This window comes from Papio anubis, chromosome 7 (genome assembly GCF_008728515.1).
Source record: "Papio anubis isolate 15944 chromosome 7, Panubis1.0, whole genome shotgun sequence".
NCBI lineage: Eukaryota > Metazoa > Chordata > Mammalia > Primates > Cercopithecidae > Papio > Papio anubis.
In genome coordinates, this window is record NC_044982.1 from 13,465,266 (window position 1) to 13,479,839 (window position 14,574).

General features: G+C 52.3%; 1 protein-coding gene across 2 annotated transcripts in view; it reads left to right on the forward strand.

Annotated features, from left to right (window-relative positions):
- The window catches only part of ITPK1 (inositol-tetrakisphosphate 1-kinase), a 181,382-nt gene that overhangs the window by 995 nt on the left and 165,813 nt on the right, over positions 1 to 14,574 (forward strand). The window lies entirely within an intron of this gene.

Sequence of the window (14,574 nt, forward strand, 5' to 3'; positions counted from 1 at the left end):
GTGGCCGGTGCGGGCGAGGTGGCACGGACCGGGGCGCTCAGGTGCACAGTGACCCGGCTGGGGAGGCCCCCAGCAGCCCAGGGCGCGGTGGGAGTGCTGCTGAGGATTGCGAAGGGACCTGGGAAATCGGGGCATCCACGCTGTGGGCTAGGGGCTTGAGGGTACTTTTGGACCGGAGTGTTTTTCTTCCTTCACCCCCTTCCCTTTCGTGAAGAAAGGGCACCCACGTTTGTGGACCACCTACTATGTGCCCCGCGTGTGCTCGGCTCTTGAGGCTGTCATTGCATATCATGAGGTTAAGCCCAGTTGAAGCGAGTAGCAATTCTTGGCATGTGTATGGTGATTTGCTGTCTCATTAGAGCCTCGCAGCAGCCCTGCAAATTGGCCAGGGTGGTGATTCTGGGCCACGTGTCTGAGAAGGGGGACCGATCGGCAGAGGAGCGGGGTACCTCGCTTGGGGTCCCGCAGTTAGGGAGTGGCTGGTGCGTAGAAGGTGCTGGGTAAATGCCCATAGTGTGGAGTGGCCTTTTGCCATCTGGGCTGTGTGCCCCTGCTCCCACCGTGCTGGTGCTCCTTGGCGGAGTCTCCGGTGTTTAACAGATCACGTTCTTAATAAATTACAGAACTACTGAGTCTTGGGTCAGGTAGGCCTTCCCTTGCTCCACAACTGTGGCTTTGCCTCTGAGAAGCAGTTAAGTCTTTTTCTCAGTGCAAGCCTAAGAGAATCCAGCTCCGAAAGCCTTTTGCAAACTCCAGGTGGAAACCTTTTGTGATGCAGCTGGTTAGATTGATTTTTGAAAATGGGCTCTACTTGCATTTTTGTCCCTGTGGGGGCCCCACACATGTTGGAGAATTGAACAGTTGGGTTTCCGTATCCCTTGGTGCTCCTAGGGCGAGTGGCTGGTCTGAGCTGGCATGCGCAGGTGGGCCTGGCAGCACCTCTGTGTACCTGATGCCTGTCCCAAGGGCCTGCTGCTCCTTTGCCCCGTGCAAGCCCCGCAGGCGCTCTTCCTGCAGCCAGAGGTGCGCAGCTTGTATAAGATAGTGCCTGGTTCTTTATCCCTTGGTCTGGGGATGGGGTTGGCTGCCTTGTCCCAGGCCGGTTCCCTCTTCATGATGGATAGGGCGTGCAGAGTGGTCCCAGCAATTCATGAAGAAATCAGGAGGAGCTCAAAGCCAGAGCTTTGAAAATGAGTCTTAGGACCCTTGGAACATTACAAAAGGGTACTTGAACATTGTACCGCGGGTACACTCTCTTGTGGGAAGGGCATTCTAAGACACTGAAGAATTTGGAGAAGCCCCTTTGGCATGTTCTCAAAGTCCAGTTCTGATGTGAGGCACCGGAGCTCCCCCTGCAGTCATATAAGACTTGGGAAATCCCAGTGAATACCTCGCACCTTTTGTACTGCTGTCTGTATTTGTGTCATCTTGTGTCTGCAACTCAAGCTTGAGGCTTGTCATTGGGTTGGCTTGTTTTACTTGGTAATTAGGAGGCTCTAGCAAAATATTCCTCACCAAGACTCACAACTAGGTCCTCGTGCTGGACCTGCAATTGGCTCCTTTAAAGGGGTGGGAGTTCAGGGCAAGCTATGGTATCAACATTCTGGGGGGTAGAGCATTAATTTTTCCGAAAGGGTTGTTGTCTTCAAAATCTAGTTGCCTTCCTTTGGCCAAAATATTGGCTTCAAAGAAGGCAGAAGGCATCAGGGACATTCTAGAACCTGAGGAAGCTCACTTGGTGTTTTCACTAGGGAAGCTTTAGATATTTTATCACTTAAGCCTAAGAAGGAAAAGAAAACACCAAAAAGAGTTTTTCCGTTTCTTCTTTATTACTTTCAGGGCAGTGCCCCCTGGTGGCCACATTTCTATACTGGCTGCAAAATACTGCTACTGTTGAGCCAGTGACCAGGGAGCCCCATGAGGTGGTTTTGTTTGGTGTGAGGGCCGATGAGACTTCAGTGGCTGAGAGACAGTGCAAACGACATGATCATGTTTTCCACATTCAGAATCTGGGGGCGCAGGGCTTCTGTATTGACCGGTGATGAATTGTCTATGAATTCCCTAATGAAAAAGTCTAAAGGTATTTGAAAATGGCCCTGCTCTGAACCAGGCACAGTGTCTCCTGTCTGTAATCCCAGCGCTTTGGGAGGCCAAGTGGGTGGATCACGAGGTCAGGAGATCGAGACCATCTGGCCAACATGGTGAAACCCTGTCTCTACTAAAAATACAAAAATTAGCTGGGCATGGTGGTGGGCGCCTGTAGTCCCAGCTACTCAGGAGGCTGAGGCAGGAGAATCACTTGAACCTGGGAGGTGGAGGTTGCAGTAAGTCGAGATCGCGCCACCGCACTTCAGCCTGGTTGACAGAGCAAGACTCCATCTCAAAAAAAAAAAAAAAAAAAAGGAAAGAAAAAGAAAATGGCCCTGCTCTGAATGTCTGAATGTTTGGGCAAAGAATGACCCAAGTGGTCTGGCCTGGTGTGGGTTGTTTAGCTGAATGTCTGGCCTTGTAAAAGTCTGATCTCAGAGCAGGAAGAGATGTTGGCCATCATCTCATCCAGCCCCGTTGTCTTACAGGTGGGGAAACCCATCAAGAGAGGGAGCAGGTTCCGGACTCTTGCTCTTTTCATTTAACTTCTAGAATGGGTCCAACCTGGCTACCTTGAGACTTGCCTTTCTTATTGGGCATCTCCGACAATAAGGCAGTCCCCCGCATTATCTTTCCAGGAGTCTGGTGGCTGCTATTTAGCCCCCAGGACACATTCCTTACAAGGCTGAGCCCCTCTGCAAGTGTAACCCTTGTCCTGGTGTAAGGGTTTGGGGGGTAGGGCACGTTGATGGCAACAGTGGGTGGTTAGAGCCACTTCATGGGAAGTGCCCCACCTGCTGTAGGTAGGGACAGGGGCCAACCTTTTCAGATGTACACTCTGATAGGATGGGGCTCTGCTAGCCAGCAGATGGGCCTTTGAATCTGCTTGTTTGTCAGTAGTACTGTTTGTTCCTGTTGCCATCCTGTTTCTTCCCTTTTCTACGTGGACACGGCTCTGGTTGTGTTCTCTTGTACCCCTCCCACCTGCCTTCCCTAGCCTAGGAGCAACCCTGTAGGTCTCCCACACCACCCCCTCTTTGTGGCTTTTTTTTTTGTTTTTTTGAGGCAGAATCTCGCTTTGTCACCTAGCCTGGAGTGCAGTGGCGCAATCTCAGCTCACTGCAACCTCTGCCTCCCAGGTTCAAGCAATTCTCCTGCCTCAGCCTCCTGAGTAGCTGGGATTACAGGCGCCTGCCACCATGCCTGGCTAATTTTTGTATTTTTAGTAGAGGTGGAGTTTTACCATGTTGGCCAGGCTGGTCTCGAACTCCTGACCTCAGGTGGTCCACCTGCCTTGGCCTCCCAGAGTGCTGGGATTACAGGCGTTCCCGGCCTTTGTGGCTTTTTCTAGATGCTCAGAAGGGGCTTCAGAGGGGGAGTGAAGAAATTAAAGCTGTTAGTTGGAAATACTGGGTGATATTAATTTAATTTTTAATTTTGTAGTTATCTACAGTGCCTCATTGGGGAATGCTGGCTGGCCCCAGTTTCCTTAGCTCGTGTTTTCTGTGCCTCCTCCTCTCCTCCAGCTCTTCCTCTCTGTTCCATTCTTTCTGTGGCTGAACCTACGTTGCAGGAGGTGGGGGCGGAAGAGGCACATGACTTGGTGAAGCTTTCCGTATAAAATTTGGGTGAACCTCATCTGCCTTTACTGTAATAATTGCTGATTTTTAATGAAGTGCTTCCAGGGACCTCATCTCATTTAATCCTTCCAGCAGCCCAGGGATGGAGGGATGAGTGATGGAGGGATGAGGAATAAGGGATGAGGGATGAAGACATCCCTCATTGGGATGGAGGGATGAGGAAACAGAGGCCCTGGGAGTATACGGGACCTGCACAGCCAGTTGGAGGGCTTTCTCGCGTCCACTCCTGAGGCCTTTGTGCTGAGAATGTGGCTTGCTTGTTTATTTGCCCAGGTTAGGCTGGGGCTTCCAGGAGGCTCCAGAAGCACAAGAGTGTCTGTGAGTTTCTCATCCTCCAGAGACTTGGAGGCCAGCTGGGCTGACTCGGCTTGCAAGAAACGTGTTTCTGGAGCAATCTCAGACTTTGGCTTCCCACCAGGGACCCATTTGTCCCAATACCTTAGAAGGGACTGAGGAGTTCATTAATGCTCACGTTTATGAGCACCCTCGGTAGGTAGCCCAGGGCTGGGAGTTTGGTGTCAACAGTAAACTGGCTTGGGAGGCGTGCCAGTGAGAGTGTAGCATGCCACCGGGCCTCTCCCTTCCCCTTGAGCCCTACATTTGTTCCTTTAAAATAGGGCCATCTCCAAGGCCCTTTTCTGCAGGGATGGCCTAGCATTCTGGTCTGGAATTCTTTCAGGAGATTCTCTGGGGGGAGGAAGGAGGATCTTTTCCAGGATTAAGTGATGCTGGTCTGTGGGTGGGTATTTTTTTATTTGTTTTAATGTCTGGATTTACCACCATTTCTGGGGTGCAGAGGTGGGAGGAGGTGCTGACTTAGGTTTTCTTTGCAGCAGTGCATAGGGAGTATTCATAACCCAGCCTCGCAAATGAACACTTTCTACCAGCCTCCTGGGGAGCACACAGAACTTCATGTGGGAGGAAGCGTCTGTGTGTACATGGGTTGTCTATCGAAGGGACTGCCTCCGTTTCAGGCCTGGCTCCGTGGCTGACTGCCCACGTGCCCTGTGACCCTCGACACATTCCCTACCCGTCTATGCCTCACTTTTCTCATCTGTGAGGGTAATCATTTAGCTTAGGGTTGCAAGCATCAAATGAGGGAATTGGCTAAAGGGTTCAGGATAGTGCCTGGAGCTCTGTCAGTGGCGGCAGCCGCTGCTGTCATCATCCCTGTGGAGTGAGCGAGTGGGTCTCTGCCCACGGATGCCTCTCTATTCAGGGACCTTTGGCCTTTGTAGATTTAGTGTTCTTAGTTTTGGTAGTTTGCAAGTCACCCTGAAGGCCATGATGGCTGAACTGATCATCTTGCAGGGATGTGGGGTTTGTGGATTTGAAACTGTTCAGTGGGCACAGCTAAGAAGGGGAACCTGGCTTTCCTGGTGGCCTTTCAGCATCACAGCAGGGTTCTGTTCTCCTTTAGCACATGGCCCACCTGAATCTTACAGCCCCCCAGGAGGCGGTGGTGCTGTCCCCACCTACTTTATGGATGCGGAAGCTGAGAAATTTATGTTAAGGTGCTACTTGTATATTTTCAAGTTTGGAGATTGAGAAGAGTTTGTTCTGGGGGTTTCCTGAAAATGCCAAGTCTCCGCTAGTAATCTTGTTACTATTACTAGCTATCATTTATTGTTTTCTGTATCTTTTTGAATATTTAAGACATGCACATATCAAAACAAATTCAGAAGACTCAAAGTATACAATGAAATGTCAGCCCTGTTTGCTTCTCATTCCTGCGTTCCAGTTCCCTGGGGCAGTCTGTCTCTATAGGTGTTTATGCATACACAGGGGCGCATGCAGGTGTGGGTCTCTCCATGTGTATCTACTGTTGTGCTCTTGCTCATTGCATGGGACTGTGTGTCTTGGAGAAACTCCACATCACTGCTTCATTTGGAGACAGTTTTGAATCATTGCCTCTTTTTTAAAAACAGCTGTGCGGTCCAGTTCTTAAAAGGATGGAACATGTGTCTTCCCCTGGTGTTGGTTTCCGCTGGTATGGGCAGCACGACAATACCCTGTCCCCTTGCCTGGGTGTACACTGCTGGATGAGGAGGGCTGGGTCAGAGGGCACAGGCATTTTACTTTTTAATACTTCGTGTGTGTGTGTGTGTGAGACAGTCTCCCTCAGTCGCCCAGGCTGGAGTGCAGTGGCACGATCTTGGCTCACTGCAACCTCTGCCTCCCAGGTTCAAGTGATTCTGCTGCCTCAGCTTCCCTAGTAGCTGGAACTGCAGTCATGCACCACCACGCCCGGCTAATTTTTGTATTTTTAATAGAGACTGGGTTTCGCCATCTTGGCCAGGTTGGTCCAAACTCTTGGCCTCAATTGATCTGCCCACCTCAGCCTCCCAAAGTGCTGGGATTACAGGCATGAGCCACTACGCCCAGCTTTTTCATACATGTTCTGAAACTGCTCACAAATTTCACTATGTCAGTCCCAGTGACAGTGAATGGGAGAGCCTGCGTTGCACACCCTCCTGTGCTCAGTGCTGGGACAAATCTGTGGGTGAGATGGTCCTCTGGATTCGTATTTTGCTTAGTGAGATAGTGAGATTGAGGAGTTTAGGTTGTTGGGGGCTGACTGCAGGCACCCGGAAGAGCTGGGTGCACATGCATGGTGGGCTGGGCGCCAGTGTTTCTAACCACTGGGCCATCCTGCCTTTACCGGTTATTTCTCCTACATGGTTTAGCAGGTTTGGGACATTCAGTAAATACTTAGTCAAGTGCCCCAAGAGCACAGTTCCTGAACAGTTGGATGTAAATAGGGTTTCAGTTCCCACTCATTTTGAATTCAGCTGGAAAGCTACTTTTGAGAGAATGCTATGGCACTTCCCTTTTAAAAAGTAACACTCATTTTAGAAAGCAAAGCATTCAGGAGCTGTGCACCTCCTTCTTTCCCTTGCAAAGTCACTGTCTTAAACACCTTCCCCATCCTGCATGAATTGGGCCCAGCCTAGCCTCTCCCACTCTGGTAGCCCCTGGGGAGCCGGCCTGGGAGTGTGTGGCCTTGCTCTGGAGAGGGTGTGGGACTCCCGAGAGCTGGCCCACGGTCACACAGTGGAAATGTGGGAGGGGAACTTGCCTCACTCCAAATCGAGTGCTCCCCATTCACCACTGTCCAAAGCCTCCTTGTGAACAGGCCCTACCTCCCGGCTGCGGCCCACGGTGTGTGTTAGAGGGGCCAGGCCATACTTGTGGGGCTGTTTGAATCTCTCTGGGGCTTCGTCGTGCTGCTTGGAGCCTGCTCAGAAAGCAGCTGCCCCTGTGGCCTGCATCTCCCCAGCAGAGCCCCATGGGCTGGTTTCTGTAGGCGCGTCCTCTGGATGGCCCCGGGGAGTGCTCCCACAGCCGCTTTTAGGGTTCGGTGGGGTGGATCTGAGATTCATGTCAGAGATCCCGTGGAGCCGTGGAGTGTTGAGAATCACTCCCACAAGGGAGCCCCGGACTCCGGACCCCCCTCCGCATCCCCTACCCCTCCAGGCCCTTGAGTGCTGGGTGCCCCACCCTGTTAATTGCTCATGGTGTTCCAGGGCACACCTGTGGCAGAGGCCACCTGCAGACTCGGCTGCCCCAGAGGGCAAATCGAGACCCACAGGCCAAAGACCCTCCCAGACAGCTTCAGGGAGATGTCTTCGTTCTCCTCTCACGCCATCAGAATCTTCACTGATACTTAGGCCCCCACCACTGGGCCTGTTCTTTCTCTCTGACTTGCTCATCGTCCTGCTTATTTTAAGTCTGTCTGGTTTTTAAGTAGTTGGTTCCATGAAGGTAGAGATTTTGGCAGCTTTATTTACTGCTGAAACCCCAGTGCCTGTACCAGTGCACATAGGAGCTCAAAAAAGAATCTGTTAGCGGCCAGGTGTGATGGCTTACACCTGTAATCCCAGCACTTTGGGAGGCCGAGAAGGGCAGATCATTTGAGGTCGGGAGTTTAAGACCAGCCTGGGCAACATGGTGAATACCCATCTCTACTAAAAATAAAAAAAATTAGCAGGGCATGGTGGCAGGTGCTTGTTATCCCAGCTACTTGGGAGGCTGAGGCAGGAGAATTGCTTGAGCTTGGGAGGTGGAGATTGCAGTGAGCCAAGATTGCATCATTGCACTCCAGCCTGGGCGACACAGCTAGACTCTGTCTCAAAAAAACAAACAAACAAACAAAAGTATGTTAGTGGATTAATAACCGCCTGGTGGTTTTTGGAAACCTTTTTCATGTCCCTATGGCTCAGCCAAAGCCACTTGTGACTCTGGAATGCTCTGGGTCAGGAAGGAAACCCCAGGGGTGGGGGAGATGGGGAGGGAGTTAGGTGGTGAGTCCCAGGTTCCGGAGGGGCTCGTGGGCAAGTCCTGAGCATCTGCCCTGGCCAGGCCTGTGCTGGGTGCCAGTCCTTGCCGGCATATACACCTGCAGGAGGTGAAGGCAAACCAGCTCTCAGATGCACTGGAAATCTGCAAGGTGTGAGTAGAACCAGGAAACCTGCAAACAGGAGAGAACCATGGCACAGTGACTGTAGCCACTTTAGCACTCTGTGGTCAGAGAAGGCCTCTCTGAGAAGGCGACGTTCAGCGAAAGGGGCCTAGAGCTCTCTCCAGGAGCTAAAGAACTCACAGGGTGGATGGTGTCCACTGTGTAGAGGCCACACACTCTGGCCTGCCTCTGCCATAAGCCCTGGGTTCCAGGACTGGAGGGCAGGCAGCTCTGGGCAGAACTGAGGCCGGTTTCCACTTTAGACAGGGTGGTTCAAGGAGGTGTTGGGGTGTCCTTCTAGAACCTTGTTTTGTGACCGTATGACCTTCCACCCATCCGAGGGAGGCTGCAGTTATGCCCTCGGGGCCAGGGATAGGAAGACAAAAATGCTCCCCTTAGGTCTGGCTCAGTCCAGCCTTTGTGTTCAGGAAATGAGCCGCTCTGGGCTGTGGGGTGGTGGTGGATGGGGTGGTGGTGGGTGGGGGGGTGGTGGGTGGGGTGGTGGTGGATGGAGTGGTGGTGGGTGGGTCAGCTGACCTTTCTCAAGGATCAGGTTAGGCCTCAGGTGCCCAAGGCAGCAGAGGGAAGCCACGCCTGACGTGTGTGCTCTTTGACAGTCATCAAATCTTCCTCCAAGTTACTTGTTTGCCAAACTTGCCCAACAAAAGAGGCACCAGGGGCTGGGCACGGTGGCTCGCTCCTATAATCCCAGCACTTTGGGATTCTGAGGTGGGCGAATCACCTGAGGTCAGGAGTTCAAGACCAGCTTGGCCAACATGGCAAAACCCCGTCTCTACTAAAAATACAAAAAAATCAGCTGGGTGTGGTGACCGGCACCTGTAATCCCAGCTGCTCAGGAGGCTGAGGCAGGAGAATTGCTTGAAACCGGGAGGTGGATGTTGCAGTGAGCTGAGATCGCGCCACTGTACTCCAGCCTGGGCGACATGAGTGAAACTCTGTCTCAAAAAAAAGAAAAAAAAAAAAACCCACAAAAATTAGCTGAGTGTCATGGTGGGTGCCTGTAATCCCAGCTACTACTTGGGAGGCTGAGGTGGGAGAATCGCTTGAACTCAGGAGGTGGAGGTTGCGGTGAGCCAAGATTGCGTCACTGCACTCCAGCCTGGGTGACAGAACAAGACTCCGTCTCCAAAAAAAAAATAAAAATAAAAAAACACCAGGGGCACTGGGGAGAAGTACACTGAAGTCTACCTTCCCTGTGAGATGAAGATTCCCTTGGGAAAGGGGCTGGGGAGCTCCTTGTGAAGTACCCTGATGATTCTTACGAGAAACTACTCACTGTCATTTCATAAAGTGCCTCACTAAACCATAACCCAAAACTGTCAGGCGTGGGGAAGCACCGAGTTAGCCAAGGCTGAAGCAGTGTCTTCAGACTTCTCGGGGGCAGGGCCCCTCCAGGAGGTGTGCTGGAGCCAGAGGTTCCCATGCTGGCTCCTGGGTCTCTGTACCCTGAGCTCACCGTGGGAATCTCCAGTCTAGCAGCGTTCACCTGAGGCCTCACTGGAGCCCTCTCATGCAGGAGGGAAACATGGCAGGGGCACCAGGTCGTCAGCCCAGCCCAGTTCTACCTGCTGTTGCTACCTTTTGCGAAATTCCTTCTCAAAAGAAGCCTTTTCAGATTTCTTGCCTATGGCTGCTGGTTTGCCCGGAGTGTATAGAAAGGAGCTAGTTTTGCACGGGAGACATTCCTGGGACTGACCTGGCCAGATAGACACTTGCGGCGTATTCCTCGGCAGTTGATGTTGCAAACCCATGGACTCCTTAGCAATCATTCTCATTGGCCTGGGGTCGCTCTGGGCGCTCTTGGAGCCCAAGCCAGAAACTGGAACTCTGGGCTTGTTTAGGTGGCCTGCTGTGCTTTGGCGGGGCTGTGTTGCTTCCCCTCTGCCCCCTTGTGCATTCATGGCTCATACCAGATCTCAGAGGATCCTGAGAACCTACCCTGGGGGTCAGGCACTATTGCAGATGGGATAACTACCCTCCGGGATGGGTGAGGGGTCTTCATTTGCTAGATGAGAACCCTGAGACTCAGGGAGAGGCGAGGTGCTTGGTCACTCAGCTGTGAGTGGCACAGCTTGGATTCACTACTCAGGAGGCTGAGGCAGGGGAATCACTTGAACCCGGGAGGCAGAGGTTGCAGGGAGCTGAGATCCCGCCACTGCACTCCAGCCTGTATGGGTGGAGTGACTCCTGTAAGATGGGTGGGGGTGCAGAGGATGGGTGACTCCTGAAATCATGCTGTTTTTACCCCGCCAGGTCGCCTTTGTCTTCAGCACAGCATCCAACCGCCGTTGATCGGTGTGGTATCCAGTGTTAGGAAAATCAAGGGGTTCTTTTCTTTTCTTTTTTTTTTTTTGAGATGGGGTTTCGCTGTTGTCACCTAGGCCAGAGTGCAATGGTGTAATCTTGGTTCACTGCGACCTCCACCTCAGCCTCCCCAGTAGCTGGGATTACAGACATCCACCATCACACCCAGGAGATTTTTGTATTTTTAGTGGAGACGAGGTTTCACCATGTCAGGCTAGATTTTACCATGCCAGGCTAGTCTCGAACTCCTGACCTCAGGTAATCTACTCAACTTGGCCTCACAAAATGCTGGGATTACAAGTGTGAGCCGCCATGCCTGGCCTCAAGGGTTTTTTTTTTTCCTGAGCATTCTTTGTGTGCAGTTGTTGGGCCCAGAGGGATAGTGCATGGTGGAGATGGCAGTGAAGTTGGAGCATGAGACTTGCCCTGAGCCTCTGCCCTCCCAACTGTAAAGCGGGTGTAGTGCACCTGCCCTAGGGCCAAATGATAGGATTCCCCCTCCACCCAAGAGGCCGCCCCCAAGGCAGGGCCTGGGGCGTCTGACACCTCTCTGCTGGGAGCTGCCACCCATCTTTTTCTGGGGGATCCTCCAGTGGTCAGCTTGCTGCTTCCTGGGCAGGGCGGGGCATGGTTGGTGGGTGCAGAGAGAATGCTCCTGTGGCAGTTTCACTTTCATTTCTGCCTCACACCCTGTTTCCATCCAACAGTCGAGGGCTGGGCTGCGGAGGTGAGGAAACATCCGGTCTCCACCCTGGGGTGCTTGTCCTAGTGCAGGTTCCCAGGCCTCCCCCTCCCCTGGAACGAATCTGGGGTGGGCCGTGACATCTTCTTTTTAAAAAACACCCCATTCATTCCTTTATGCACTCACATGCCACGTACTTACTGAGTGCCTGCTGCATGCTGGGCACTCCTGGGTTCTGGGGATTGATACAGCAGTGAGCACCACAGTCTCCTGGAGCCGCAGGGTCAGTCTTAGGGAGAGCTTCAGGGCAGTCGTCTCACCACTGAGCAGCTCTTGCCCACAGTGTGGTGGGTCACGCACCTCTCAGGGTCCTGGGCTCGTGAGTTTCTTGTTATTATTATTATTTTTTTGAGACGGAGACGGAGTCTTGCTCTGTCTCCCAGGCTGGAGTGCAGTGGCGCGATCTCAGCTCCCTGCAACCTCTGCCTCCCGGGTTCAAGTGATTCCCCTGCCTCAGCCTCCTGAGTAGCTGGGATTACAGGCGCCTGCCACTACACCCGGCTAATTTTTGTATTTTTAGTAGAGATGGGGTAGAGATGGGGTTTCACCATGTTAATCAGGTTGGTCTTGAACTCATGATCTGCCTGCCTCAGCCTCCCAGAGTGCTGAGATTACAGGCGTGAGCCACCATGCCTGGCCCTATTTTTCTTTTTCTTTCTTTTTTGTTTTTTGTTTTTTTTTAAGAGACAGGGTCTTACTATGTTACCCAGCCTGGTCTCCAACTCCTATGTTCAAGCAATCCTCCCCGCCTTGGCCTCTTGAGTAGTTGGGACTACAAGTGTGCTACTGCATGCAGCTCATGGGTTTCTCTGTGAGGAATAGAGTGATGTGGGACTGCTGGCTTCTGTCTGGGTGAAATTTCCTCTTCACTCTGCACCCCCACCCATCTTACAGATATGGAAATGAAGGCTCAGAAAGAACATGCAGGTCAGGTGCCGTGGCTCATGCCTGTAATCTCAGCACTTTGGGAGGCCGAGGCAGGTGGATCACCTGAGGTCAGGAGTTCAAGACCAGCTTGGCCAACATGGTGAAACTCCGTCTCTACTAAAAATACAAAAAATTAGCTGGGCATGGTGATGCACACCTGTAATCCCAGCTACCCAGGAGGCTGAGGCAGGAGAATTGCTTGAACCCGGGAGGCAGAGATGGCTGTGAGCCGAGATCACACCACCGCACTCCAGCCTGAGTGATAGAGCAAGACTCTGTCTCCAAAAAAAAGAACAACAAAAAAAGCCCCAAGCAAGTAGTTATAGAGCTAGCAGGCGGGGCAGCTTAGATTGGAACCTGGCCTGACTGATACTAAAGCTTTTTTTTGTCTTTTTTTTTTTTGTTTTTTGAGACAGAGTCTCGCTCTGTTGCCAGGCTCTGGAGTGCAGTGGCGCAGTTTTGGTTCGCTGCAACCTCTACTTCCCAGGTTCAAGTGATTCTTCTGCCTCAGCCTCCCGAGTAGCTGGGACTACGGGCACGTGCCACCATGCCCAGCTAATTTTTGTATTTTTAGTAGAGACAGGGTTTCACCGTGTTGGCCAGGATGGTCTCGATCTCTCGACCTCATAATCCGCCCTCCTCGGCCTCCCAAAATGCTGGGATGACAGGCGTGAGCCACCACTCCCTGCCTTCTTTCTGTCTTTTTTTGCCATTGTTGTTGTAGAGACAGGGTTTCACTATGTTGGCCAGGCTGGTCTCTAACTCCTGAGCTCGATCGATCGCCCGCCTCATCCTCCCAAAGTGCTGGGATTATAGGCTTGAGCCACTGTGCCTAGCCAGCCTATTTTCTTTTGCTTTTTTGTGAGTCTCTGTCATCCAGGTTGGAGTGCAGTGGTGTAATCTCAGCTCACTGCAACCTCTACCTCCCAGGTGCAAGCGATTCTCGGACCCTAGCCTCCCAAGTAGCTGGGATTACAAGTGTGTGCCACCACGCCTGGCTAATTTCTGTAGTTTTAGCAGAGACAGGGTTTCACCATGTTGGCCAGGCTGTTCTTGAATTCCTGACCTCAGGTGATATATCCACCTCAGCCTCCCAAAGTGTTGGGATTACAGGTATGAGCCACCGCACCCGGCCCAGCCTATTTTCTTTAAGATTTTAAAGTCCTAACATTCATCATGGGATCCTTGAAAAGAAAAGGAGTTATGTCCTCGCCACCAGAGGCTTTTGCCGCCTCCCTGCAGGAAGGTGTGTCCGGTGGCATTCGGATCGTGTTGGAGAAAGGTTTTGCTTCCTGCACAATCAGCTCCCAAGCACCCTTTTTATACCTTGACCTGGGCGCAGACAAGCTGTGGCCTGTGCTTGTGGAGATTTGGGTGCGCCATCCTCTGGCTGCTCTGGGGATGCCTGAAGCTGTGGAGAGGCCAGTCCAGGACCCAGCTTCTGACCTTTGTCTACATATCAGGAGGAGCCCTCCTGGTGAGTAATGTGCCTCATTCTTTTGGGGGAGCTGACAGAGGTGCCTGTAGTGTGGAGCCAGTGGCAGGGGCAGGGGAATCTTCCTCCAGAAATGCACATAAGCCTGCAGTCACCCTGCCCTGCATGGTTAAGTGTTATAAGGACGGTTTGCTCCAGAAACAGCAGTGGCTCCTGTCTCTGGAGCTCTAGCTTCGTGCCTGACGTGCGCTAACATGTGGCTCTTTGAGGCTCTCAGTCCATATGTGGAGACCAAGGCTCACAGAGGGTAAGTGACCTTCCCGGGGTTTCATAGCCGATCACCCTGGGGGTGGGTTTTAAACATCAGTTTGTGCGGTGGCATGATCTCAGCTCACTATAACCTCCGCCTCCTGGGTTCAAGCGATCTCCTGCCTCAGCCTCCTGAGTAGCTAGAATCACAAGCATGCGCCTCCACACCCAGCTAATTTTTTGTATTTTTAGTAATGATGGGGTTTCACCCCATTTGCCAGGCTGGTCTCGAACTCCTGACCTCAAATGATCCACGTGGCTTGGCCTCCCAAATTGCTGGGATTACAGACGTGAACCACCGTGCCTGGCCTCGGCTTCTTACTAGGAGGATGACTGTGGGTGTGTTTCGGCTCCTCTCTGGGCCTTAATTTCCTTGTCAGTAAGAGGTGGCCTTGTGCTCAGGCATAGGAGGGGGTCAGCACATGCGAACTTCCCTTCTGTGCAGGGCAGAGGCCATCTTTGGAAGGAAGAAGGAGAAGGTGGCCCCTCACTCACCTGTGTCAGGTGGTATCAGAGTAAACCTCCACTGTGGGGTGAGGTACAGAGAGTCACAATCTTAAAAGAGGAGTAATTTTTGAAAACCTTTGAGCCAGAAGAGGCCTTTGCAAATGAGAATTTGCAGCTCAGAGTGGCGGCCTTGCAGGGT